Source organism: Drosophila biarmipes, unplaced genomic scaffold (genome assembly GCF_025231255.1).
Source record: "Drosophila biarmipes strain raj3 unplaced genomic scaffold, RU_DBia_V1.1 ptg000008l, whole genome shotgun sequence".
Lineage (NCBI taxonomy): Eukaryota > Metazoa > Arthropoda > Insecta > Diptera > Drosophilidae > Drosophila > Drosophila biarmipes.
In genome coordinates, this window is record NW_026114529.1 from 2,002,681 (window position 1) to 2,030,230 (window position 27,550).

At 37.7% G+C, this 27,550-nt stretch overlaps 1 protein-coding gene across 4 annotated transcripts in view; it reads right to left on the reverse strand.

Moving 5' to 3' along the window:
- The window catches only part of LOC108032324 (uncharacterized), a 157,294-nt gene extending 134,972 nt beyond the window's left edge, over nt 1-22,322 (reverse strand). The window contains exon 1 of one of the 4 annotated variants that reach the window (XM_050889899.1): nt 21,807-22,322. The gene's annotated coding sequence lies outside the window, so the exon portion shown is untranslated. Of the gene's footprint in view, nt 1-397; nt 536-7,480; nt 7,612-14,554; nt 15,066-21,806 lie in introns of those variants that run through there. The other 3 variants (XM_050889897.1, XM_050889901.1, XM_050889900.1) reach the window with 3 other exon arrangements.
- Between the last annotated feature and the right edge of the window lie 5,228 nt (nt 22,323-27,550).

A 27,550-nucleotide genomic window follows, 5' to 3' on the forward strand; every position in this document is an offset into this window, starting at 1 on the left:
AATTGTAGCAAAACACAAGGAGGAAAACGACTGGAACTTCTGCATGCGTATAGAGACCAACCTTAACAAAGAAATAAAAGATTCCTTTGCATAATTGTGTCCGTTATTTGAGACGTATGGTTTCCTTCATTTATAATGCACTTAAATCCAGATCGAACAAAATTAAATGAACACGCAGAACATGGAAGTATCTTGTAATTTATTATTTGAATAATTTATTCATACAAAAATAGCCAGTACGAGTGTACGTAACTTGAGTTATATGTTTTTTTTTTTAAAAATCGAGTCACTTCTTTACGTAAAAGTTCCTTCTGTTGGGCATAGGAAATTTTATGCACTGGTATTTGTGTGTTATGTATGTGTAGACCTTAGCTATTGTCGGCGCTCTGCTACTTACATGTACAACTTCAGGGGTGGAATCGAATCTTAGTAATAATATTAATCCGTTGGGCGTCAATTAAATAATTGGCTTGGCCGGCTGGCTGTGCCTCCGTGGCAGGGGTAGAGCCGGCTGCTTAGATATCCGTGGCGGGGTAGGTAGTCGGCGGTAGGTTGCTGCCGCTGGTGGCCCTCGTCGCTGTAGATCCCAAAGGGTTGGGACGTGGTAACTACCAAAGTTAGAGTTGGGCGATTCTCCTCTTTTTTCCAAGTTTACGATGGGAGATACTCCCATACACGATAACCAAATTCAATAAATGGAATAAATGTTATGGATAAAACCGGAGTTTTGTATTCGAGATAGTGCTCTTTATTTAAAATCCAAATTAAAATTGAACTTAAGAATTGACAAAAGTTTATGCCTGGCCGGATGCCCGTGGCAGACCGCTGACCTTGCACATTTTGCAGAAGTCATACGATCGCTGTCGGCCAATGAGACAACCCATAATAGTACAATGTGCTGTCTAAGCTCTCGGGCCCATTAGGGTGGAACCAATTTAGGGTGGACCATACAAGAGTGAAAAGTGTAATATTATTAATTAATAATAATAATAAAAAATGATTATTACTAGAAAATGATAAACATTGATAAATGATTAATATTAATAAGGAAAATAAGAATTGGCCTGCTCAGCCTAAGCTGGGAGTTGGTTGTTAACTTACATATATTTCTTTGCATGTTTAAAATATTATACAGTAGTAGTAGTACCTCTCGCCGTCCTTTCGCTCGCTTATGCAGATAATGCAGTGAACTTTATCAACATTCACCAGTTCACTATAAGCCAGCGGTCGAATTTTAGTGTGAGTGGAGCAAATGGATGTTTTATAAGTATTTTAACATCTGATATTTAAAACTTTATGAATTATTGTATCTATCTATGGAGCGAATTTTTGTATCTTAGAGACCCTTCTAAGAATTTACCGAAATGAAAAAATATTACATTATCCTAAAAAAAGATTTGTTAATGTATGTCGGTTACTTTTTCTTTCCTTTCTTTCCTTTTCAATGAGTTGTCTGATCCTCTCAGTGATCCTGCGAATAAGATCTTGGGTATGTGACTTTTATGACGGTCAGGAAATGATAGCTCACGACAAGTTGGACCTTTACAAGCTTATGATCAGATTACGTCTTGTGTGCGTGCCTTTTGTTGGTGACATGATGACGTGAAGAAAGAGAATCTTTCTTATGTTTCCAGTTGATGATTCTGGGATGGAATGGATAGGAAACGTGAGAAAGATTTATTGGTCTAGTTTTGAAATCTAAACCAGTTTCATATTCTTAGAACGACAGCGTGTCACGACCAGACATGCACTTGTGAGAATAATAAAGTAATTGACGGGATCTCAGATTTGTATAGCTTATCGGCATTATTTTAATATTTTATTTATACAACATATACGTTCTTGGGGTTTTTAACACACACATTTATCCTTAAGACGTACGTACTCACGTACAGCAACAGCAACACCTATCGAAATTAATTGCTTAAATTGAGAAAGAGGCTTAGGTGATCAATACTATGACATGATGCGTGTTAAGTAGTGGTGTTGCAAGACAACGGATTATTAATGTAGGGACAATCAGCAGTGGCGGGACCCTTAAAACGGTAGCTCATTCCGGGTGGGGTAGGTTTTTGCCGATGCCTAAACTCGACACTACGAATTTTATTATATATACTCCCTCAAAACAACAAAACCTTATCTAAGGTGAAATGCTAAGGTCAAATCCAAGTAATAAGTTAATTGTAACGATCTTCAAAGTATTTTGTAGAACTAGCGTTGATGTTAGCGGCCACAAGTTTTCTTAACCCACCCGACCATGTTTCTCTTTCTCAAAAAAAAGAGGAAGAAACCTAAATGTTAAGGTCCCCTGTTACTTAGTTTTTTTTTAATAAAAACTCAGAAAATCATCTTGATTTGCATTCGGTATAATTATATCCATTATTCGTAGAGCAAGGAGTACTATATTCGTCAGAATGTATCTAAAAGGTTAAAGAAAGCATAATAAAGTATATATATATGTAGGACTGGCAGAATTATTTTGTAACATATCAGCTGTTCTCTACCATAAGGTTGCTTCTTGAGTGTTGAGAAGCGTAACGAATACGCAACGAGGAGTAGAGATTGAGCATAGGCAGTGGAAGATCGTGTTTGTCTCAAATATATTGACTGAATTAAATTAAACTGTATCAAAAATCTGTATTCATCGGAGAATAAACCGTTTATAATTATTTGATAAATCTGCGGCAGTCAATGGAAACCTTTCTCTACAATTTTTGGGGCTCGACCGCGAACAATCGACCAACGTACCAATTGAGTGTGATACGCGGCCAAACAACCGTTTTTGTGCTAAAAATCCATCGATCGCAGTTTCATAATTAAAGCTAAACGGAGAGACTAGAAAGTTAGATAACTGAATTGATTACCATAACAAGAAAGGAAGTTAGCTTCGGCAAGTCAACTTTAATAACACCATGTGAAATTTTTAAGGATTGTTGTTGGCCTAAGATAATTTATAAGATATAAAAAAAGCCCCAAAGCTATAATTTTTTTTATTATTTTTTTCCACCAATTTTTTCATCGTTCCTATGACAGCTATATGATATAATCGTCCGATTTTGATCAAATTTATTTCGAAAATCAGAACTGATTTAAAAATGTTATTTCCAAGCTTAGAAGGTTATATGTTAAAAACACCAAAGATATAATTTTTTCATATTTTCCGACTAAATTTTCAGCTATATGATATAATCGTCCGATTTTGATAAAATTTAATTCGAAATTCAGAACTAATAAAAAAATGTATATCTAAGCTTTGAAGGTTATATGTCAAAAAGCACCAAAGCTTTTATTTGTTTCATGTTATTTTCCCACCTGTTTTTCGATCGTATCTACGACAGCTAAATTTAATTCAAAATTCAGAACTAATTTAAAAATATAATTTCCAAGCTTAGAAGGTTATATGTTAAAAGACGCCGAAGATAAAATTTTTTCATAATTTTCGACTAATTTTCCAATAGTTTTTATGGCAGCTATATGATATAGTCGCCCGTTTTTGATAAAATATAATCGAAATTTTAGACCAAAAAAAAAATGTTATTTCCAAGCGCAGGAGGTTATATGTTAAAAAACACCAAAGATATAAATTTCCCAATAATTTTTCGATCGTTCCTATGGCATCTATATATGTTTAAAAACACTGATAAAAACACTGCGCTTTAAGATATAGTTGTCCGATCCGGCTGCATCTGACTTATATACTATTTGCAATAGAAAGAAGACTTTTGGGAAAGTTTCAACCCGATAGCTTTAAAACTGAGAGACTAGTTCCAGTAGAAACGGACGGACAGACGGACGGACAGACGGACGGCCAGACGGACGGTCGGTAACGGCTCCTTCACTGCGTTGCAAACTTTTGATGTAATCATTATACCTTCTGCAAGGGTATAAAAAGACACCAAAAAACCATCCAGAAGAGTGAGAATTGTGAAATTCTAAAACTACAAATACAAAATTTAAAGCGCAGTTTGCCAATCTAAGTGCAAAATTAGTTCTGTGACGACAAGTAAATTCCTAGCAGAGGACGACGAAAGGCTTTTATACAATCCTTTGTCGCAGAGAGCAACAAATGGCTTAAGCGACGACTTGACCGGGAGGAGAACATGGAAGCGTGAAATCTGGAGGAGATTACGACGCTGGAGCAGAGATCCAGATAGGGTGATTGAGACGAGGCGACAAAGTGACGTGATTGAAGGCGATATTGAAGGCGCGAGTGAAGACAAAGTTGAAAAGCATCTCGAAAAGCAGTTCGAAACGCAGTCATCAGAGCAAACAACGCTTGCAGCTTTTAGTTCAACGATTTACCAGAGACAAATGTGAGAGCAGTGGTAAATATCAGAGATGAGCAACAAAAGACGAGAGTCAGCAGGCGGTTCACAAGTATAAAACCATAAAAGCATATCCATATAAATCCATATACTTAATTGATATCACGAATTTTAAGTTTAACAAAACAATTTTATGCAACATAAACAATATTTTATTCCCATTTAAATTGTTCTTTTGTATTAATTTGAGAGAAAAGTAAATTAAGTCATGTAAGTTTAGAAAACATGAATTTTAAAGAGATCACACGATTATCTGTTGCAGAGCTTAAAGATAAATTAAATCAATTAAGATTACCACGTCCAGGCGTCAAAGCAATATACGGGAAAGACTCATCTCCTATTTTGAGGGAGAACATATCGACCAAGAGGAAAATACAGAAAGTTTAGAGGAGTCAGTGTAGGAGGAAATTAACGTCGTGGAGTCAGATATTTCTAGTCCTTAACCCTTGGCCATGGCTTTCACACTGCGAGAAATTATTCGTGGGCAGCCAACCAGGAATAAATGATGGGAACGCATTGAAAGAAGCTTTAAAAAATGACTTTGAAAGAAACACGTACACAAGATGCTCAAAAATAGGAAGAAAACCCAGAAAGAGAGTCTAATAGAATACTTCTACAGCATGACCGCATTGGCAAATCAGTCAAAGTTGGACGAAGAAAGTATTATTGAATACATAGCGGAGGGTATACCATATTCAAAACAAAACAAAAGTTGTTTGTACCTGGCGTCCAATCTTAAGAAAATTCGGAAGAAACTTAAGGCTTACGAGAACACTGGTGCGAGGCAGGATTTTAAACCAAAGCCGAGGTTTGACAGTTCTTTAGTCAAAACTAACCAATGTGGCAGACGTTGCTTCAAGTGTGGTGGTAGCAATCAAGGATTGTAAGGAAGTAGGCATCAAATGTTTCAGTTTGGTCACAAGGCAAATGCGGTAGTAAGGAAGCTCGCAAGGAACTTTCAACAGAGCGTTTAAGACCATTAACATTAGTAACGACCAGACTCTGGCAGCGACATTTGTACCATTTGACAGCCTACACTCGCATTCACCCTGATATTCACACATCTGATATCAAGAAGCTAGTTGAAATAGGTGGCAAGAAGAAATACACTCTGGGCTCATTCACAGTTGCGACGTAGTTGATGACGCTGACGTTGACATATGCTTTCATGTAGTGCATGACAAGGATACCATTTATGAAGGTGTGATCGGTAGCGATGTTCTTAATACAGTAACCGCAACAAATGGAGGAAAAGGAGTCGTTTTAAATGCAGTTCATCTTGGCCATATGTCTAATCTCACCGTAGGTAGAGATGAAAATATTCCAAGCTTTGACAGAGATCTTACTTTATTAATTATAGTGACAATCAGAATATCGCCATAGATGCGACTTCCACAGGCATTTCAGACTTGACAGAAACTTTCCATCAGTTAATGGCATCTAATTTAATTGAAGATACTGTTCCAGATTTAGATCTGTTGCACTTGAGCAACGACGTAAGATGGTTGGGTAAGTCTAGAATTACAAGCCATCAAAGCCACAGTTAAGCTCAGTAGAAATGAAAATAATCCTCACATATGAAGTCGCAGTTATTATTGCGCCTATTGCCCTCATTGAAATGGGACTTGTCTTCTATAGCTTTCGCGTAGGATGCCGCGAACGCACTTATTTCAATGCTGTTCTCGGCCTCTCGCGCCAACGCTAGTGCAGACGGAAGGTTTTTGGGTTGTGCTGGCAGCACGAGTGACTTGAGTGGTCTTTTAAGCCCTGCAATGAATGCATGAAGGTCGTCATCCCTAACCTCCTTATTTAGGATGGTTGCTGTGTCCGTGTTATGTGACAAGCGTGAGTTTCTTCTCGACCTCGTCATAGTATGCCATAAGGTCGGAGTCTCCTTGCCGAACCAATTCCAAATTTTGCCGTAGCACTCTTAGGGACGTTTTGTCCGCATATGTGCAATCTAGTCTGGCTAGAATTGCATCGAAGTTTAGCACTGTATTGTGGGACGTGGGTAGTGACCGAGCGGGACCGCAAATTTTCTTTTTAATGATGACAACGGTCTCGTAGTGTGCCTCGCTGCCGTCGTATTTCTTGAATACTTCATAGGCATCTGATGCAGCCTGCCTCCACGAAACGAACTCATCGTGGCTTCCACTGAACGTCGGCAGAGATTTTACTATGTCCAACTTGACATCGCATCTTACTGCAGGGTCCGGTACTACTCTTTTATAGACCTCCACCTGCGGCGCTTGCACTTACAGCGCGCTAATCTGTGTTCTAACCGCTTCTAATTCTGTGGCGAAACCGACTCCTAAACGCTCTTCCATTTGCGACAAGCGCTTGGATCATTTCTGGGTTCATTTTTGGTTGATCTATATCCCTAACTTCGGGACGAAATCTTACTTCTACGCTATCGCCGCTATCAATTTCCTGTTTTACTTCTCTTTACTCCCAACTCATTGGCGCGGGGTAGATACGAGGTATTTGACGATTGGGCTCAAGACAAATGGTTTCGACGGGCCACTTTGGTGATGTTAAGCCGAAAAATTCAGCGAAAAATAATCGATCGTCACCTAAACACAAAAATATTGGATTAATTTGTCCCAAAAACAAAATTAAAATACAGAACGGTGACAACAAATATAGGTCAATTCGACTGGGTGTATTATTAGCACAGACACACTGGATAACTTTAGTACCAAATTCAATATAAGCACAGTGGATAAAATTGTAGCAAAACACAAGGAGGAAAACGACTGGAACTTCTGCATGCGTATAGAGACCAACCTTAACAAAGAAATAAAATATACCTTTGCATAATTAACTCATATAAATGTTGATTGCCTTGGCACCAGTGTGCGTTATTTGAGACGTATGGTTTCCTTCATTTATAATGCACTTAAAACCAGATCGAACAAAATAAAATTAACACGCAGAGCATGGAAGTATCTTGTAATTTATTATTTGAATAATTTATTCATACAAAAATAGCCAGTACGAGTGTACGTAACTTGAGTTATATGTTTTTTTTTTTAAAAATCGAGTCACTTCTTTACGTAAAAGTTCCTTCTGTTGGGCATAGGAAATTGTATGCACTGGTATTTGTGTGTTATGTATGTGTAGACCTTAGCTATTGTCGGCGCTCTGCTACTTACATGTACAACTTCAGGGGTGGAATCGAATCTTAGTAATAATATTAATCCGTTGGGCGTCAATTAAATAATTGGCTTGGCCGGCTGGCTGTGCCTCCGTGGCAGGGGTAGAGCCGGCTGCTTAGATATCCGTGGCGGGGTAGGTAGTCGGCGGTAGGTTGCTGCCGCTGGTGGCCCTCGTCGCTGTAGATCCCAAAGGGTTGGGACGTGGTAACTACCAAAGTTAGAGTCGGGCGATTCTCCTCTTTTTTCCAAGTTTACGATGGGAGATACTCTTCTCCGTTGTTACGGCCCTTAAGGCACGATAACCAAATTCAATAAATGGAATAAATGTAACGGATAAAGCCGGAGTTTTGTATTCGAGATGGTGCTCTTTATTTAAAATCCAAATTAAAATTGAACTTAACAATTGACAAAAGTTTATGGCGGGCCGGATGCCCGTGGCAGACGACCGCTGGCCTTGCACATTTTGCAGCAGTCATACGATCGCTGTCGGCCAATGAGACAAAGCCACAACCCGTAATAGTGCAATGTGCTGTCTAAGCTCTCGGGCCCATTAGGGTGGAACCAATTTAGGGTGGACCATACAAGAGTGAAAAGTGTAATATTATTAATTAATAATAATAATAAAATATGATTAATACTAGAAAATGATAAACATTGATAAATGATTAATATTAATAAAGAAAATAAGAATTGGCCTGCTCAGCCTAAGCTGGGAGTTGGTTGTTAACTTACATATATTTCTTTGCATGTTTAAAATATTATACAGTAGTAGTAGTACCTCTCGCCATCCTTTCGCTCGCTTATGCAGATAATGCAGTGAACTTTATCAACATTCACCAGTTCACTATAAGCCAGCGGTCGAATTTTAGTGTGAGAGGAGCAAATGGATGTTTTATAAGTATTTTAACATCTGATATTTAAAACTTTAAGAATTATTGTACCTATCGATGGGGCGAATTTTTGTATCTTAGAGACCCTTCTAAGAATTTACCGAAATGAAAAAATATTATATTATCCTAAAAAAAGATTTGTTAATGTATGTCGGTTACTTTTTCTTTCCTTTCTTTCCTTTTCAATGAGTTGTCTGATCCTCTCAGTGATCCTGCGAATAAGATCTTGGGTATGTGACTTTTATGACGGTCAGGAAATGATAGCTCACGACAAGTTGGATCCTTACAAGCTTATGATCAGATTACGTCTTGTGTGCGTCCCTTTTGTTGGTGACATGATGACGTGAAGATAGAGAATCATTCTTATGTTTCCAGTTGATGATTCTGGGATGGAATGGCTAGGAAATGTGAGAAAGATTTATTGGTCTAGTTTTGAATTCTAAACCAGTTTCATATTCTTAAAACGACAGCGTGTCACGACCAGACATGCACTTGTGAGAATATTAAAGAAATTGACGGGATCTCAGATTTGTATAGCTTATCGTCATTATTTTAATATTTCATTTATACATCATATACGTTCTTGGGGTTTTTAACACACACATTTATCTTTAAAACGTACGTACTCACGTATACAGCAACACCTATCGAAATTAATTGCTTAAATTGAGAAAAAGGCTTAGGTGATCAATACTATTACATGTTGCGTGTTAAGTACGACACTACGAATTTTATTATATATAGTCCCTAAAACAACAAAATCTTATCTAAGGTGAAATGCCAAGGTCAAATCCAAGTAATAAGTTAATTGTAACGATCTTCAAAGTATTTTATAGAGCTAGCGTTGATGTTAGCGGCCACAAGTTTTCTTAACCCATCCGACCATGTTTCTCTTTCTCAAAAAAAAGAGGAAGAAACCTAAATGTTAAGGTCCCCTGTTACTTAGTTTTTTTTTTAATAAAAACTCAGAAATTCATCTTGATTTGCATTCGGTATAATTATATCCGTTATTCGTAGAGTAAGGAGTACTATATTCGTCAGAATGTATCTAAAAGGTTATATATGTAGGACTGGCAGAATTATTTTTTAACAGATCAGCGTGTTGAGAAGCGTAACGAATACGAGGAGTAGAGATTGAGCATAGGCAGTGGAAGATCGTGTTTGTCTCAAATATATTGACTGAATTAAATTAAACTGTATCAAAAATCTGTATTCATCGGAGAATAAACCGTTTATAATTATTTGATAAATCTGCGGCAGTCAATGGAAACCTTTCTCTACAATTTTTGGGGCTCGACCGCGAACAATCGACCAACGTACCAATTGAGTGTGATACGCGGCCAAACAACCGTTTTTGTGCTAAAAATCCATCGATCGCAGTTTCATAATCAAAGCTAAACGGAGAGACTAGAAAGTTAGAAAACTGAATTGATTACCATAACACTAAAGGAAGTTAGCTTCGGCAAGCCGAAGTTTGTATACCCTTGCAGTTACAAGAAATAGTCAACTTTAATAAGACCATGTGAAATTTTTAAGGATTGTTGCTGGCCTAAGATAATATATAAGATATAAAAAAAGCTTGGGGCTATAATTTTTGTTATTATTTTTTTCCACCAATTTTTTGATCGTTCCTATGACAGCTATTTGATATAATCGTCCGATTTTGATCAAATTTATTTCGAAAATCAGAACTGATTTAAAAATGTTATTTCCAAGCTTAGAAGGTTATATGTTAAAAACACCAAAGATATAATTTTTTCATATTTTCCGACTAAATTTGTAGCTATATGATATAATCGTCCGATTTTGATAAAATTTAATTCGATATTCAGAACTAATAAAAAAATGTATATCTATGCTTTGAAGGTTATATGTAAAAAAGCAGCAAAGCTTTAATTTGATTCATGTTATTTTCCCACCTGTTTTTCGATCGTATCTACGACAGCTAAATTTAATTCAAAATTCAGAACTAATTTTAAAATATAATTTCCAAGCTTAGAAGGTTATATGTTAAAAGACACCGAAGATAAAATTTGTTCATAATTTTCGACTAATTTTTCGATAGTTTTTATGGCAGCTATATGATATAGTCGCCCGTTTTTGATAAAATGTAATCGAAATTTTAAACCAAAAAAAAATGTTATTTCCAAGCGCAGGAGGTTATATGTTAAAAAACACCAAAGATATAAATTTCCCAATAATTTTTCGATCGTTCCTATGGCATCTATATATGTTTAAAAACACTGATAAAAACACTGCGCTTTAAGATATAGTTGTCCGATCCGGCTGCTTCTGACTTATATACTATTTGCAATAGAAAGAAGACTTTTGGGAAAGTTTCATCCCGATAGCTTTAAAACTGAGAGACTAGTTCCAGTAGAAACGGACGGACAGACGGACGGACAGACGGACGGCCAGACGGACGGACATGGCTAGTGACACTGATCAAGAATATATATACTTTATGGGGTCGGTAACGGCTCCTTCACTGCGTTGCAAACTTTTGATGTAATCATTATACCTTCTGCAAGGGTATAAAAAGACACCAAAAAACCATCCAGAAGAGTGAGAATTGTGAAATTCTAAAACTACAAATACAAAATTTAAAGGCTTTTATACAATCCTTTGTCGCAGAGAGCAACAAATGGCTTAAGCGACGACTTGACCGGGAGGAGAACATGGAAGCGTGAAATCTGGAGGGGATTACGACGCTGGAGCAGAGATCCAGATAGGGTGATTGAGACGAGGCGACAAAGTGACGTGATTGAAGGCGATATTGAAGGCGCGAGTGAAGACAAAGTTGAAAAGCATCTCGAAAAGCAGTTCGAAACGCAGTCATCAGAGCAAACAACGCTTGCAGCTTTTAGTTCAACGATTTACCAGAGACAAATGTGAGAGCAGTGGTAAATATCAGAGATGAGCAACAAAAGACGAGAGTCAGCAGGCGGTTCACAAGTATAAAACCATAAAAGCATATCCATATAAATCCATATATTTAATTGATATCACGAATTTTAAGCTTAACAAAACAATTTTATGCAACATAAACAATATTTTATTCCCATTTAAATTGTTCTTTTGTAATTATTTGAGAGAAAACTAAATTAAGTCATGTAAGTTTAGAAAACATGAATTTTAAAGAGATCACACGATTATCTGTTGCAGAGCTTAAAGATAAATTAAATTAATTAAGATTACCACGTCCAGGCGTCAAAGCAATATACGGGAAAGACTCATCTCCTATTTTGAGGGAGAAAATATCGACCAAGAGGAAAACATAGAAAGTTTAGAGGAGTCAGTGTAGGAGGAAATTAACGTCGTGGAGTCAGATATTTCTAGTCCTTAACCCTTGGCCATGGCTTTCACACTGCGAGATTCGCTTTCTCCATTCACTGGCAATGGTTCTCCAGGTATTGATGAGTGGCTTGCAGATTTTGAGCTTAATTCTATTACAGTTGGGTGGTCAAAAATTCATTTACGACAGACAGTTTGTAAAGGGAGCAGCAAAATTATTCGTGGGCAGCCAACCAGGAATAAATGATGGGAACGCATTGAAAGAAGCTTTAAAAAATGAATTTGAAAGAAAGCTTACAGCAAAACACGTACACAAGATGCTCAAAAATAGGAAGAAAACCCAGAAAGAGAGTCTAATAGAATACTTCTACAGCATGACCGCATTGGCAAATCAGTCAAAGTTGGACGAAGAAAGTATTATTTAATACATAGCGGAGGGTATACCATATTCAAAACAAAACAAAAGTTGTTTGTACCTGGCGTCCAATCTTAAGAAAATTCGGAAGAAACTTAAGGCTTACGAGAACACTGGTGCGAGGCAGGATTTTAAACCAAAGCCGAGGTTTGACAGTTCTTTAGTCAAAACTAACCAATGTGGCAGACGTTGCTTCAAGTGTGGTGGTAGCAATCAAGGATTGTAAGGAAGTAGGCATCAAATGTTTCAGTTTGGTCACAAGGCAAATGCGGTAGTAAGGAAGCTCGCAAGGAACTTTCAACAGAGCGTTTAAGACCATTAACATTAGTAACGACCAGACTCTGGGAGCGACATTTGTACCATTTGCGAGACAGCCTACACTCGCATTCACCCTGATATTCTCACATCTGATATCAAGGAGCTAATTGAAATAGGTGGCAAGCATAAACACACTCTGGGCTCATTCACAGTTGCGACGTAGTTGATGACGCTGACGTTGACATATGCTTTCATGTAGTGCATGACAAGGATACCATTTATGAAGGTGTGATCGGTAGCGATGTTCTTAATACAGTAACCGCAACAAATGGAGGAAAAGGAGTCGTTTTAAATGCAGTTCATCTTGGCCATATGTCTAATCTCACCGTAGGTAGAGATGAAAATATTCCAAGCTTTGACAGAGATCTTACTTTATTAATTATAGTGACAATCAGAATATCGCCATAGATGCGACTTCCACAGGCATTTCAGACTGGACAGAAACTTTCCATCAGTTAATGGCATCTAATTTAATTGAAGATACTGTTCCAGATTTAGATCTGTTGCACTTGAGCAACGACGTAAGATGGTTGGGTAAGTCTAGAATTACAAGCCATCAAAGCCACAGTTAAGCTCAGTAGAAATGAAAATAATCCTCACATATGAAGTCGCAGTTATTATTGCGCCTATTGCCCTCATTGAAATGGGACTTGTCTTCTATAGCTTTCACGTAGGATGCCCCGAACGCACTTATTTCAATGCTGTTCTCGGCCTCTCGCGCCAACGCTAGTGCAGACGGAAGGTCTTTGGGTTGTGCTGGCAGCACGAGTGACTTGAGTGGTCTTTTAAGCCCTGCAATGAATGCATGAAGGTCGTCATCCCTAACCTCCTTATTTAGGATGGTTGCTGAGTCCGTGTTATGTGACAAGCGTGAGTTTCTTCTCGACCTCGTCATAGTATGCCATAAGGTCGGAGTCTCCTTGCCGAACCAATTCCAAATTTTGCCGTAGCACTCTTAGGGACGTTTTGTCCGCATATGTGCAATCTAGTCTGGCTAGAATTGCATCGAAGTTTAGCACTGTATTGTGGGACGTGGGTAGTGACCGAGCGGGACCGCAAATTTTGTTTTTAATGATGACAACGGTCTCGTAGTGTGCCTCGCTGCCGTCGTATTTCTTGAATACTTCATCTGATGCAGCCTGCCTCCACGAAACGAACTCATCGTGGCTTCCACTGAACGTCGGCAGAGATTTTACTGTTTCCAACTTGACATCGCATCTTACTGCAGGGTCCGGTACTACTCTTTTATAGACCTCCACCTGCGGCGCTTGCACTGACAGTACGCTAATCTGTGTTCTAACCGCTTCTAATTCTGTGGCGAAATCGACTCCTAAACACTCTTCCATTTGCGACAAGCGCTTGGATCATTTCTGGGTTCATTTCTGGTTGATCTATATCCCTAACTTCGGGACGAAATCTTACTTCTACGCTATCGCCGCTATCAATTTCCTGTTTTACTTCTCTTTACTCCCAACTCATTGGCGCGGGGTAGATACGAGGTATTTGACGATTGGGCTCAAGACAAATGGTTTCGACGGGCCACTTTGGTGATGTTAAGCCGAAAAATTCAGCGAAAAATAATCGATCGTCACCTAAACACAAAAATATTGTATTAATTTGTCCCAAAAACAAAATTAAAATACAGAACGGTGACAACAAATATAGGTCAATTCGACTGGGTGTATTATTAGCACAGACATACTGGATAACTTTAGTACCAAATTCAATATAAGCACAGTGGATAAAATTGTAGCAAAACACAAGGAGGAAAACGACTGGAACTTCTGCATGCGTATAGAGACCAACCTTAACAAAGAAATAAAATATTCCTTTGCATAATTAACTCATATAAATGTTGATCGCCTTGGCACCAGTGTTCGTTATTTATTTATAATGCACTTAAATCCAGATCGAACAAAATTAAATTAACACGCAGAGCATGGAAATATCTTGTAATTTATTATTTGAATAATTTATTCATACAAAAATCGCCAGTACGAGTGTACGTAACTTAAGTTATATGTTTTTTTTTTTTAAATCTAGTCACTTCTTTACGTAAAAGTTCCTTCTGTTGGGCATAGGAAATTGTATGCACTGGTATTTGTGTGTTATGTATGTGTAGACCTTAGCTATTGTCGGCGCTCTGCTACTTACATGTACAACTTCAGGGGTGGAATCGAATCTTAGTAATAATATTAATCCGTTGGGCGTCAATTAAATAATTGGCTTGGCCGGCTGGCTGTGCCTCCGTGGCAGGGGTAGAGCCGGCTGCTTAGATATCCGTGGCGGGGGGTCGGCGGTAGGTTGCTACCGCTGGTGGCCCTCGTCGCTGTAGATCCCAAAGGGTTGGGACGTGGTAACTACCAAAGTTAGAGTCGGGCGATTCTCCTCTTTTTTCCAAGTTTACGATGGGAGATACTCTTCTCCGTTGTTACGGCCCTTAAGGCACGATAACCAAATTCAATAAATGGAATAAATGTAACGGATAAAGCCGGAGTTTTGTATTCGAGATGGTGCTCTTTATTTAAAATCCAAATTAAAATTGAACTTAAGAATTGACAAAAGTTAATGCCTGGCCGGATGCCCGTGGCAGACGACCGCTGGCCTTGCACATTTTGCAGAAGTCATACGATCGCTGTCGGCCAATGAGACAAAGCCACAACCCATAACAGTGCAATGTGCTGTCTAAGCTCTCGGGCCCATTAGGGTGGACCATACAAGAGTGAAAAGTGTAATATTATTAATTAATAATAATAATAAAAAATGATTAATACTAGAAAATGATAAACATTGATAAATGATTAATATTAATAAAGAAAATAAGAATTGGCCTGCTCAGCCTAAGCTGGGAGTTGGTTGTTAACTTACAGATATTTCTTAGCATGTTTAAAATATTATACAGTAGTAGTAGTACCTCTCGCCGTCCTTTCGCTCGCTTATGCAGATAATGCAGTGAACTTTATCAACATTCACCAGTTCACTATAAGCCAGCGGTCGAATTTTAGTGTGAGTGGAGCAAATGAATGTTTTATTAGTATTTTAACATCTGATATTTAAAACTTTATGAATTATTGTACCTATCTATGGAGCGAATTTTTGTATTTTAGAGACCCTTCTAAGAATTTACCGAAATTAAAAAATATTATATTATCCTAAAAAAAGATTTGTTAATGTATGTCGGTTACTTTTGATTTCTTTCCTTTTCATTGAGTTGTCTTGTCCTCTCAGTGATCCTGCGAATAGGATCTTGGGTATGTAACTTTTATGACGGTCAGGAAATGATAGCTCACGACAAGTTGGATCTTTACAAGCTTATGATCAGATTACGTCTTGTGTGCGTCTCTTTTGTTGGTGACATGATGACGTGAAGAAAGAGAATCATTCTTATGTTTCCAGTTGATGATTCTGGGATGGAATGGCTAGGAAACGTGAGAAAGATTTATTGGTCTAGTTTTGAATTCTAAACCAGTTTCATATTCTTAGAACGACAGCGTGTCACGACCAGACATGCACTTGTGAGAATATTAAAGTAATTGACGGGATCACAGATTTGTATAGCTTATCGTCATTATTTTAATATTTCATTTATACATCATATACGTTCTTGGGGTTTTTAACACACACATTTATCTTTAAAACGTACGTACTCACGTATACAGCAACACCTATCGAAATTAATTGCTTAAATTGAGAAAAAGGCTTAGGTGATCAATACTATTACATGTTGCGTGTTAAGTAGTGGTGTTGCAAGACAACGGATTATTAATGTAGGGACAATCAGCAGTGGCGGGACCCTTAAAACGGTAGCTCATTCCGGGTGGGGTAGGTTTTTGCCGATGCCTAAACTCGACACTACGAATTTTATTATATACAGTCCCTAAAAACAACAAAACCTTATCTAAGGTGAAATGCCAAGGTCAAATCCAAGTAATAAGTTAATTGTAACGATCTTCAAAGTATTTTATAGAGCTAGCGTTGATGTTAGCGGCCACAAGTTTTCTTAACCCATCCGACCATGTTTCTCTTTCTCAAAAAAAAGAGGAAGAAACCTAAATGTTAAGGTCCCCTGTTACTTAGTTTTTTTTTTAATAAAAACTCAGAAATTCATCTTGATTTGCATTCGGTATAATTATATCCGTTATTCGTAGAGTAAGGAGTACTATATTCGTCAGAATGTATCTAAAAGGTTATATATGTAGGACTGGCAGAATTATTTTTTAACAGATCAGCGTGTTGAGAAGCGTAACGAATACGAGGAGTAGAGATTGAGCATAGGCAGTGGAAGATCGTGTTTGTCTCAAATATATTGACTGAATTAAATTAAACTGTATCAAAAATCTGTATTCATCGGAGAATAAACCGTTTATAATTATTTGATAAATCTACGGCAGTCAATGGAAACCTTTCTCTACAATTTTTGGGGCTCGACCGAGAACAATCGACCAACGTACCAATTGAGTGTGATACGCGGCCAAACAACCGTTTTTGTGCTAAAAATCCATCGATCGCAGTTTCATAATCAAAGCTAAACGGAGAGACTAGAAAGTTAGAAAACTGAATTGATTACCATAACAAGAAAGGAAGTTAGCTTCGGCAAGTCGAAGTTTGTATACCCTTGCAGTTACAAGAAATAGTCAACTTTAATAACACCATGTGAAATTTTTAAGGATTGTTGCTGGCCTAAGATAATATATAAGATATAAAAAAAGCTTGGGGCTATAATTTTTGTTATTATTTTTTTCCACCAATTTTTTGATTGTTCCTATGACAGCTATATGATATAATCGTCCGATTTTGATCAAATTTATTTCGAAAATCAGAACTGATTTAAAAATGTTATTTCCAAGCTTAGAAGGTTATATGTTAAAAACACCAAAGATATAATTTTTTCATATTTTCCGACTAAATTTTCAGCTATATGATATAATCGTCCGATTTTGATAAAATTTAATTCGATATTCAGAACTAATAAAAAAATGTATATCTATGCTTTGAAGGTTATATGTAAAAAAGCAGCAAAGCTTTAATTTGTTTCATGTTATTTTCCCACCTGTTTTTCGATCGTATCTACGACAGCTAAATTTAATTCAAAATTCAGAACTAATTTTAAAATATAATTTCCAAGCTTAGAAGGTTATATGTTAAAAGACACCGAAGATAAAATTTGTTCATAATTTTCGACTAATTTTTCGATAGTTTTTATGGCAGCTATATGATATAGTCGCCCGTTTTTGATAAAATGTAATCGAAATTTTAAACCAAAAAAAAAATGTTATTTCCAAGCGCAGGAGGTTATATGTTAAAAAACACCAAAGATAAAAATTTCCCAATAATTTTTCGATCGTTCCTATGGCATCTATATATGTTTAAAAACACTGATAAAAACACTGCGCTTTAAGATAAGTTGTCCGATCCGGCTGCTTCTGACTTATATACTATTTGCAATAGAAAGAAGACTTTTGGGAAAGTTTCAACCCGATAGCTTTAAAACTGAGAGACTAGTTCCAGTAGAAACGGACGGACAGACGGACAGACGGACGGACAGACGGACGGACAGACGGACGGACAGACGGACGGCCAGACGGACGGACATGGCTAGTGACACTGATCAAGAATATATATACTTTATGGGGTCGGTAACGGCTCCTTCACTGCGTTGCAAACTTTTGATGTAATCATTATACCTTTTGCAAGGGTATAAAAAGACACCAAAAAACCATCCAGAAGAGTGAGAATTGTGAAATTCTAAAACTACAAATACAAAATTTAATGCGCAGTTTGCCAATCTAAGTGCAAAATTAGTTCTGTGGCGACAAGTAAATTCCTAGCGGAAGACGACGAAAGGCTTTTATACAATCCTTAGTCGCAGAGAGCAACAAATGGCTTAAGCGACGACTTGACCGGGAGGAGAACATGGAAGCGTGAAATCTGGAGGGGATTACGACGCTGGAGCAGAGATCCAGATAGGGTGATTGAGACGAGGCGACAAAGTGACGTGATTGAAGGCGATATTGAAGGCGCGAGTGAAGACAAAGTTGAAAAGCATCTTGAAAAGCAGTTCGAAACGCAGTCATCAGAGCAAACAACGGTTGCAGCTTTTAGTTCAACGATTTACTAGAGACTGTGAGAGCAGTGGTAAATATCAGAGATGAGCAACAAAAGACGAGAGTCAGCAGGCGGTTCACAAGTATAAAACCATAAAAGCATATCCATATAAATCCATATATTTAATTGATATCAGGAATTTTAAGTTTAACCGAACAATTTTATGCAACATAAACAATATTTTATTCCCATTTAAATTGTTCTTTTGTAATTATTTGAGAGAAAAGTAAATTAAGTCATGTAAGTTTAGAAAACATGAATTTTAAAGAGATCACACGATTATCTGTTGCAGAGCTTAAAGATAAATTAAATTAATTAAGATTACCACGTCCAGGCGTCAAAGCAATATACGGGAAAGACTCATCTCCTATTTTGAGGGAGAAAATATCGACCAAGAGGAAAACATAGAAAGTTTAGAGGAGTCAGTGTAGGAGGAAATTAACGTCGTGGAGTCAGATATTTCTATTCCTTAACCCTTGGCCATGGCTTTCACACTGCAAGATTCGCTTTCTCCATTCACTGGCAATGGTTCGCCAGGTATTGATGAGTGGCTTGCAGATTTTGAGCTTAATTCTATTACAGTGGGGTGGTCAAAAATTCATTTACGACAGACAGTTTGTAAAGGGAGCAGCAAAATTATTCGTGGGCAGCCAACCAGGAATAAATGATGGGAACGCATTGAAAGAAGCTTTAAAAAATGAATTTGAAAGAAAGCTTACAGCAAAACACGTACACAAGATGCTCAAAAATAGGAAGAAAACCCAGAAAGAGAGTCTAATAGAATACTTCTACAGCATGACCGCATTGGCAAATCAGTCAAAGTTGGACGAAGAAAGTATTATTGAATACATAGCGGAGGGTATACCATATTCAAAACAAAACAAAAGTTGTTTGTACCTGGCGTCCAATCTTAAGAAAATTCGGAAGAAACTTAAGGCTTACGAGAACACTGGTGCGAGGCAGGATTTTAAACCAAAGCCGAGGTTTGACAGTTCTTTAGTCAAAACTAACCAATGTGGCAGACGTACCTTCAAGTGTGGTGGTAGCAATCAAGGATTGTAAGGAAGTAGGCATCAAATGTTTCAGTTTGCTCACAAGGCAAATGCGGTAGTAAGGAAGCTCGCAAGGAACTTTAAGACCATTAACATTAGTAACGACCAGACTCTGGGAGCGACATTTGTACCATTTGCGAGACAGCCTAGACTCGCATTCACCCTGATATTCACACATCTGATATCAAGAAGCTAGTTGAAATAGGTGGCAAGAAGAAATACACTCTGGGCTCATTCACAGTTGCGACGTAGTTGATGACGCTGACGTTGACATATGCTTTCATGTAGTGCATGACAAGGATACCATTTATGAAGGTGTGATCGGTAGCGATGTTCTTAATACAGTAACCGCAACAAATGGAGGAAAAGGAGTCGTTTTAAATGCAGTTCATCTTGGCCATATGTCTAATCTCACCGTAGGTAGAGATGAAAATATTCCAAGCTTTGACAGAGATCTTACTTTATTAATTATAGTGACAATCAGAATATCGCCATAGATGCGACTTCCACAGGCATTTCAGACTTGACAGAAACTTTCCATCAGTTAATGGCATCTAATTTAATTGAAGATACTGTTCCAGATTTAGATCTGTTGCACTTGAGCAACGACGTAAGATGGTTGGGTAAGTCTAGAATTACAAGCCATCAAAGCCACAGTTAAGCTCAGTAGAAATGAAAATAATCCTCACATATGAAGTCGCAGTTATTATTGCGCCTATTGCCCTCATTGAAATGGGACTTGTCTTCTATAGCTTTCGCGTAGGATGCCCCGAACGCACTTATTTCAATGCTGTTCTCGGCCTCTCGCGCCAACGCTAGTGCAGACGGAAGGTCTTTGGGTTGTGCTGGCAGCACGAGTGACTTGAGTGGTCTTTTAAGCCCTGCAATGAATGCATGAAGGTCGTCATCCCTAACCTCCTTATTTAGGATGGTTGCTGAGTCCGTGTTATGTGACAAGCGTGAGTTTCTTCTCGACCTCGTCATAGTATGCCATAAGGTCGGAGTCTCCTTGCCGAACCAATTCCAAATTTTGCCGTAGCACTCTTAGGGACGTTTTGTCCGCATATGTGCAATCTAGTCTGGCTAGAATTGCATCGAAGTTTAGCACTGTATTGTGGGACGTGGGTAGTGACCGAGCGGGACCGCAAATTTTGTTTTTAATGATGACAACGGTCTCGTAGTGTGCCTCGCTGCCGTCGTATTTCTTAAATACTTCATCTGATGCAGCCTGCCTCCACGAAACGAACTCATCGTGGCTTCCACTGAACGTCGGCAGAGATTTTACTGTTTCCAACTTGACATCGCATCTTACTGCAGGGTCCGGTACTACTCTTTTATAGACCTCCACCTGCGGCGCTTGCACTTACAGCGCGCTAATCTGTGTTCTAACCGCTTCTAATTCTGTGGCGAAACCGTTCCTGTTCGTTAAGAGCAGCGCTGACCGCATTTGCGACAAGCGCTTGGATCATTTCTGGGTTCATTTCTGGTTGATCTATATCTCTCACTTCGGGGCGAAGTCCTGTCGCTATCAATTTCCTGTTTTACTTCTCTATACTCCCAACTCATTGGCGCGGGGTAGATACGAGGTATTTGACTCAAAACAAATGGTTTCGACGGGCCACTTTGGTGATGTAAGGCCGAAAAATTCAGCGAAAAATAATGGATCGTCACCTAAACACAAAAATATTGGATTAATTTGTCCCAAAAACAAAATTAAAATACAGAACGGTGACAACAAATATAGGTCAATTCGACTGGGTGTATTATTAGCACAGACACACTGGATAACTTTAGTACCAAATTCAATATAAGCACAGTGGATAAAATTGTAGCAAAACACAAGGAGGAAAACGACTGGAACTTCTGCATGCGTATAGAGACCAACCTTAACAAAGAAATAAAATATTCCTTTGCATAATTAACTCATATAAATGTTGATTGCCTTGGCACCAGTGTGCGTTATTTGAGACGTATGGTTTCCTTCATTTATAATGCACTTAAATCCAGATCGAACAAAATTAACGCGCAGAGCATGGAAGTATCTTGTAATTTATTATTTGAATAATTTATTCATACAAAAATAGCCAGTACGAGTGTACGTAACTTGAGTTATATGTTTTTTTTTTTTTAAAATCGAGTCACTTCTTTACGTAAAAGTTCCTTCTGTTGGGCATAGGAAATTGTATGCACTGGTATTTGTGTGTTATGTATGTGTAGACCTTAGCTATTGTCGGCGCTCTGCTACTTACATGTACAACTTCAGGGGTGGAATCGAATCTTAGTAATAATATTAATCCGTTGGGCGTCAATTAAATAATTGGCTTGGCCGGCTGGCTGTGCCTCCGTGGCAGGGGTAGAGCCGGCTGCTTAGATATCCGTGGCGGGGGGTCGGCGGTAGGTTGCTACCGCTGGTGGCCCTCGTCGCTGTAGATCCCAAAGGGTTGGGACGTGGTAACTACCAAAGTTAGAGTCGGGCGATTCTCCTCTTTTTTCCAAGTTTACGATGGGAGATACTCTTCTCCGTTGTTACGGCCCTTAAGGCACGATAACCAAATTCAATAAATGGAATAAATGTAACGGATAAAGCCGGAGTTTTGTATTCGAGATGGTGCTCTTTATTTAAAATCCAAATTAAAATTGAACTTAAGAATTGACAAAAGTTAATGCCTGGCCGGATGCCCGTGGCAGACGACCGCTGGCCTTGCACATTTTGCAGAAGTCATACGATCGCTGTCGGCCAATGAGACAAAGCCACAACCCATAACAGTGCAATGTGCTGTCTAAGCTCTCGGGCCCATTAGGGTGGACCATACAAGAGTGAAAAGTGTAATATTATTAATTAATAATAATAATAAAAAATGATTAATACTAGAAAATGATAAACATTGATAAATGATTAATATTAATAAAGAAAATAAGAATTGGCCTGCTCAGCCTAAGCTGGGAGTTGGTTGTTAACTTACAGATATTTCTTAGCATGTTTAAAATATTATACAGTAGTAGTAGTACCTCTCGCCGTCCTTTCGCTCGCTTATGCAGATAATGCAGTGAACTTTATCAACATTCACTAGTTCACTATAAGCCAGCGGTCGAATTTTAGTGTGAGTGGAGCAAATGAATGTTTTATTAGTATTTTAACATCTGATATTTAAAACTTTATGAATTATTGTACCTATCTATGGAGCGAATTTTTGTATTTTAGAGACCCTTCTAAGAATTTACCGAAATGAAAAAATATTATATTATCCTAAAAAAAGATTTGTTAATGTATGTCGGTTACTTTTGATTTCTTTCCTTTTCATTGAGTTGTCTTGTCCTCTCAGTGATCCTGCGAATAGGATCTTGGGTATGTAACTTTTATGACGGTCAGGAAATGATAGCTCACGACAAGTTGGATCTTTACAAGCTTATGATCAGATTACGTCTTGTGTGCGTCTCTTTTGTTGGTGACATGATGACGTGAAGAAAGAGAATCATTCTTATGTTTCCAGTTGATGATTCTGGGATGGAATGGCTAGGAAACGTGAGAAAGATTTATTGGTCTAGTTTTGAATTCTAAACCAGTTTCATATTCTTAGAACGACAGCGTGTCACGACCAGACATGCACTTGTGAGAATATTAAAGTAATTGACGGGATCACAGATTTGTATAGCTTATCGGCATTATTTTAATATTTCATTTATACAACATATACGTTTTTGGGGTTTTTAACACACACATTTATCCTTAAAACGTACGTACTCACGTATACAGCAACACCTATCGAAATTAATTGCTTAAATTGAGAAAAAGGCTTAGGTGATCAATACTATTACATGTTGCGTGTTAAGTAGTGGTGTTGCAAGACAACGGATTATTAATGTAGGGACAATCAGCAGTGGCGGGACCCTTAAAACGGTAGCTCATTCCGGGTGGGGTAGGTTTTTGCCGATGCCTAAACTCGACACTACGAATTTTATTATATACAGTCCCTAAAAACAACAAAACCTTATCTAAGGTGAAATGCCAAGGTCAAATCCAAGTAATAAGTTAATTGTAACGATCTTCAAAGTATTTTGTAGAACTAGCGTTGATGTTAGCGGCCACAAGTTTTCTTAACCCACCCGACCATGTTTCTCTTTCTCAAAAAAAAGAGGAAGAAACCCAACTGTTAAGGTCCCCTGTTACTTAGTTTTTTTTTAATAAAAACTCAGAAATTCATCTTCATCTTCATCTTCGGTATAATTATATCCGTTATTCGTAGAGTAAGGAGTACTATATTCGTCAGAATGTATCTAAAAGGTTAAAGAAAGCATAATAAATTATATATATGTAGGACTGGCAGAATTATTTTGTAACATATCAGCTGTTCTCTACCATAACGTTGCTTCTTGAGTGTTGAGAAGCGTAACGAATACGCAACGAGGAGTAGAGATTGAGCATAGGCAGTGGAAGATCGTGTTTGTCTCAAATATATTGACTGAATTAAATTAAACTGTATCAAAAGTGTGTATTCATCGGAGAATAAACCGTTTATAATTATTTGATAAATCTACGGCAGTCAATAGAAGCCTTTCTCTACAATTTTGGGGGCTCGACCGAGAACAATCGACCAACGTTCCAATTGAGTGTGATACGCGGCCAAACAACCGTTTTTGTGCTAAAAATCCATCGATCGCAGTTTCATAATTAAAGCTAAACGGAGAGACTAGAAAGTTAGATAACTGAATTGATTACCATAAAAAGAAAGGAAGTGAGCTTCGGCAAGCCGAAGTTTGTATACCCTTGCAGTTACAAGAAATAGTCAACTTTAATAACACCATGTGAAATTTTTAAGGATTGTTGCTGGCCTAAGATAATATATAAGAAATAAAAAAAGCCCCAAAGATATAATTTTTTTTATTATTTTTTTTCCACCAATTTTTTGATCGTTCCTATGACAGCTATATGATATAATCGTCCGATTTCGATCAAATTTATTTCGAAAATCAGAACTGATTTAAAAATGTTATTTCCAAGCTTAGAAGGTTATATGTTAAAAAACCAAAGATATAATTTTTTTATATTTTCCGACTAAATTTTATATATATGATATATAAAATGATATAATCGTCCGATTTTGATAAAATTTAATTAGAAATTCAGAACTAATAAAAAAATGTATATCTAAGCTTTGAAGGTTATATGTAAAATAGCACCAAAGCTTTAATTTGTTTCTTGTTATATTCCCACCTGTTTTCCGATCGTTTCTACGACAGCTAAATTTAATTCAAAATTCAGAATAATCATTTAAAAATATAATTTCCAAGCTTAGAAGGTTATATGTTAAAAGACACCGAAGATAAAATTTTTTCATAATTTTCGACTAATTTTCCGATAGTTTTTATGGTAGCTATATGATATAGTCGCCCGTTTTTGATAAAATGAAATCGAAATTTTAGACAAAAAAAATGTTATTTCCAAGCGCAGGAGGTTATATGTTAAAAAACACCAAAGATATAAATTTCCCAATAATTTTTCGATCGTTCCTATGGCATCTATATATGTTTAAAAACACTGATAAAAACACTGCGCTTTAAGATATAGTTGTCCGATCCGGCTGCTTCTGACTTATATACTATTTGCAATAGAAAGAAGACTTTTGGGAAAGTTTCATCCCGATAGCTTTAAAACTGAGAGACTAGTTCCAGTAGAAACGGACGGACAGACGGACGGCCAGACGGACGGACATGGCTAGTGACACTGATCAAGAATATATATACTTTATGGGGTCGGTAACGGCTCCTTCACTGCGTTGCAAACTTTTGATGTAATCATTATACCTTCTGCAAGGGTATAGAAAGACACCAAAAAACCTTCCAGAAGAGTGAGAATTGTGAAATTCTAAAACTACAAATACAAAATTTAATGTGCAGTTTGCCAATCTAAGTGCAAAATTAGTTCTGTGACGACAAGTAAATTCCTAGCAGAAGACGAAAGGCTTTTATACAATCCTTAGTCGCAGAGAGCAACAAATGGCTTAAGCGACGACTTGACCGGGAGGAGAACATGGAAGCGTGAAATCTGGAGGAGATTACGACGCTGGAGCAGAGATCCAGATAGGGTGATTGAGACGAGGCGACAAAGTGACGTGATTGAAGGCGATATTGAAGGCGCGAGTGAAGACAAAGTTGAAAAGCATCTCGAAAAGCAGTTCGAAACGCAGTCATCAGAGCAAACAACGCTTGCAGCTTTTAGTTCAACGATTTACCAGAGACAAATGTGAGAGCAGTGGTAAATATCAGAGATGAGCAACAAAAGACGAGAGTCAGCAGGCGGTTCACAAGTATAAAACCATAAAAGCATATCCATATAAATCCATATATTTAATTGATATCACGAATTTTAAGTTTAACCGAACAATTTTATGCAACATAAACAATATTTTATTCCCATTTAAATTGTTCTTTTGTAATTATTTGAGAGAAAACTAAATTAAGTCATGTAAGTTTAGAAAACATGAATTTTAAAGAGATCACACGATTATCTGTTGCAGAGCTTAAAGATAAATTAAATCAATTAAGATTACCACGTCCAGGCGTCAAAGCAATATACGGGAAAGACTCATCTCCTATTTTGAGGGAGAAAATATCGACCAAGAGGAAAACACAGAAAGTTTAGAGGAGTCAGTGTAGGAGGAAATTAACGTCGTGGAGTCAGATATTTCTATTCCTTAACCCTTGGCCATGGCTTTCACACTGCGAGATTCGCTTTCTCCATTCACTGGCAATGGTTCTCCAGGTATTGATGAGTGGCTTGCAGATTTTGAGCTTAATTCTATTACAGTTGGGTGGTCAAAAATTCATTTACGACAGACAGTTTGTAAAGGGAGCAGCAAAATTATTCGTGGGCAGCCAACCAGGAATAAATGATGGGAACGCATTGAAAGAAGCTTTAAAAAATGAATTTGAAAGAAAGTTTACAGCAAAACACGTACACAAGATGCTCAAAAATAGGAAGAAAACCCAGAAAGAGAGTCTAATAGAATACTTCTACAGCATGACCGCATTGGCAAATCAGTCAAAGTTGGACGAAGAAAGTATTATTGAATACATAGCGGAGGGTATACCATATTCAAAACAAAACAAAAGTTGTTTGTACCTGGCGTCCAATCTTAAGAAGTTTCGGAAGAAACTTAAGGCTTACGAGAACACTGGTGCGAGGCAGGATTTTAAACCAACGCCGAGGTTTGACAGTTCTTTAGTCAAAACTAACCAATGTGGCAGACGTACCTTCAAGTGTGGTGGTAGCAATCAAGGATTGTAAGGAAGTAGGCATCAAATGTTTCAGTTTGGTCACAAGGCAAATGCGGTAGTAAGGAATCTCGCAAGGAACTTTCAAAAGAGCGTTTAAGACCATTAACATTAGTAACGACCAGACTCTGGGAGCGACATTTGTACCATTTGCGAGACAGCCTACACTCGCATTCACCCTGATATTCACACATCTGATATCAAGGAGCTAATTGAAATAGGTGGCAAGAAGAAATACACTCTGGGCTCATTCACAGTTGCGACGTAGTTGATGACGCTGACGTTGACATATGCTTTCATGTAGTGCATGACAAGGATACCATTTCTTAAGGTGTGATCGGTAGCGATGTTCTTAATACAGTAACCGCAACAAATGGAGGAAAAGAAGTCGTTTTAAATGCAGTTCATCTTGGCCATATGTCTAATCTCACCGTAGGTAGAGATGAAAATATTCCAAACCATGACAGAGATCTTACTTTATTAATTATAGTGACAATCAGAATATCGCCATAGATGCGACTTCTACAGGCATTTCAGACTTGACAGAAACTTTCCATCAGTTAATGGCATCTAATTTAATTGAAGATACTGTTCTAGATTTAGATCTGTTGCACTTGAGCAACGACGTAAGATGGTTGGGTAAGTCTAGAATTACAAGCCATCAAAGCCACAGTTAAGCTCAGTAGAAATGAAAATAATCCTCACATATGAAGTCGCAGTT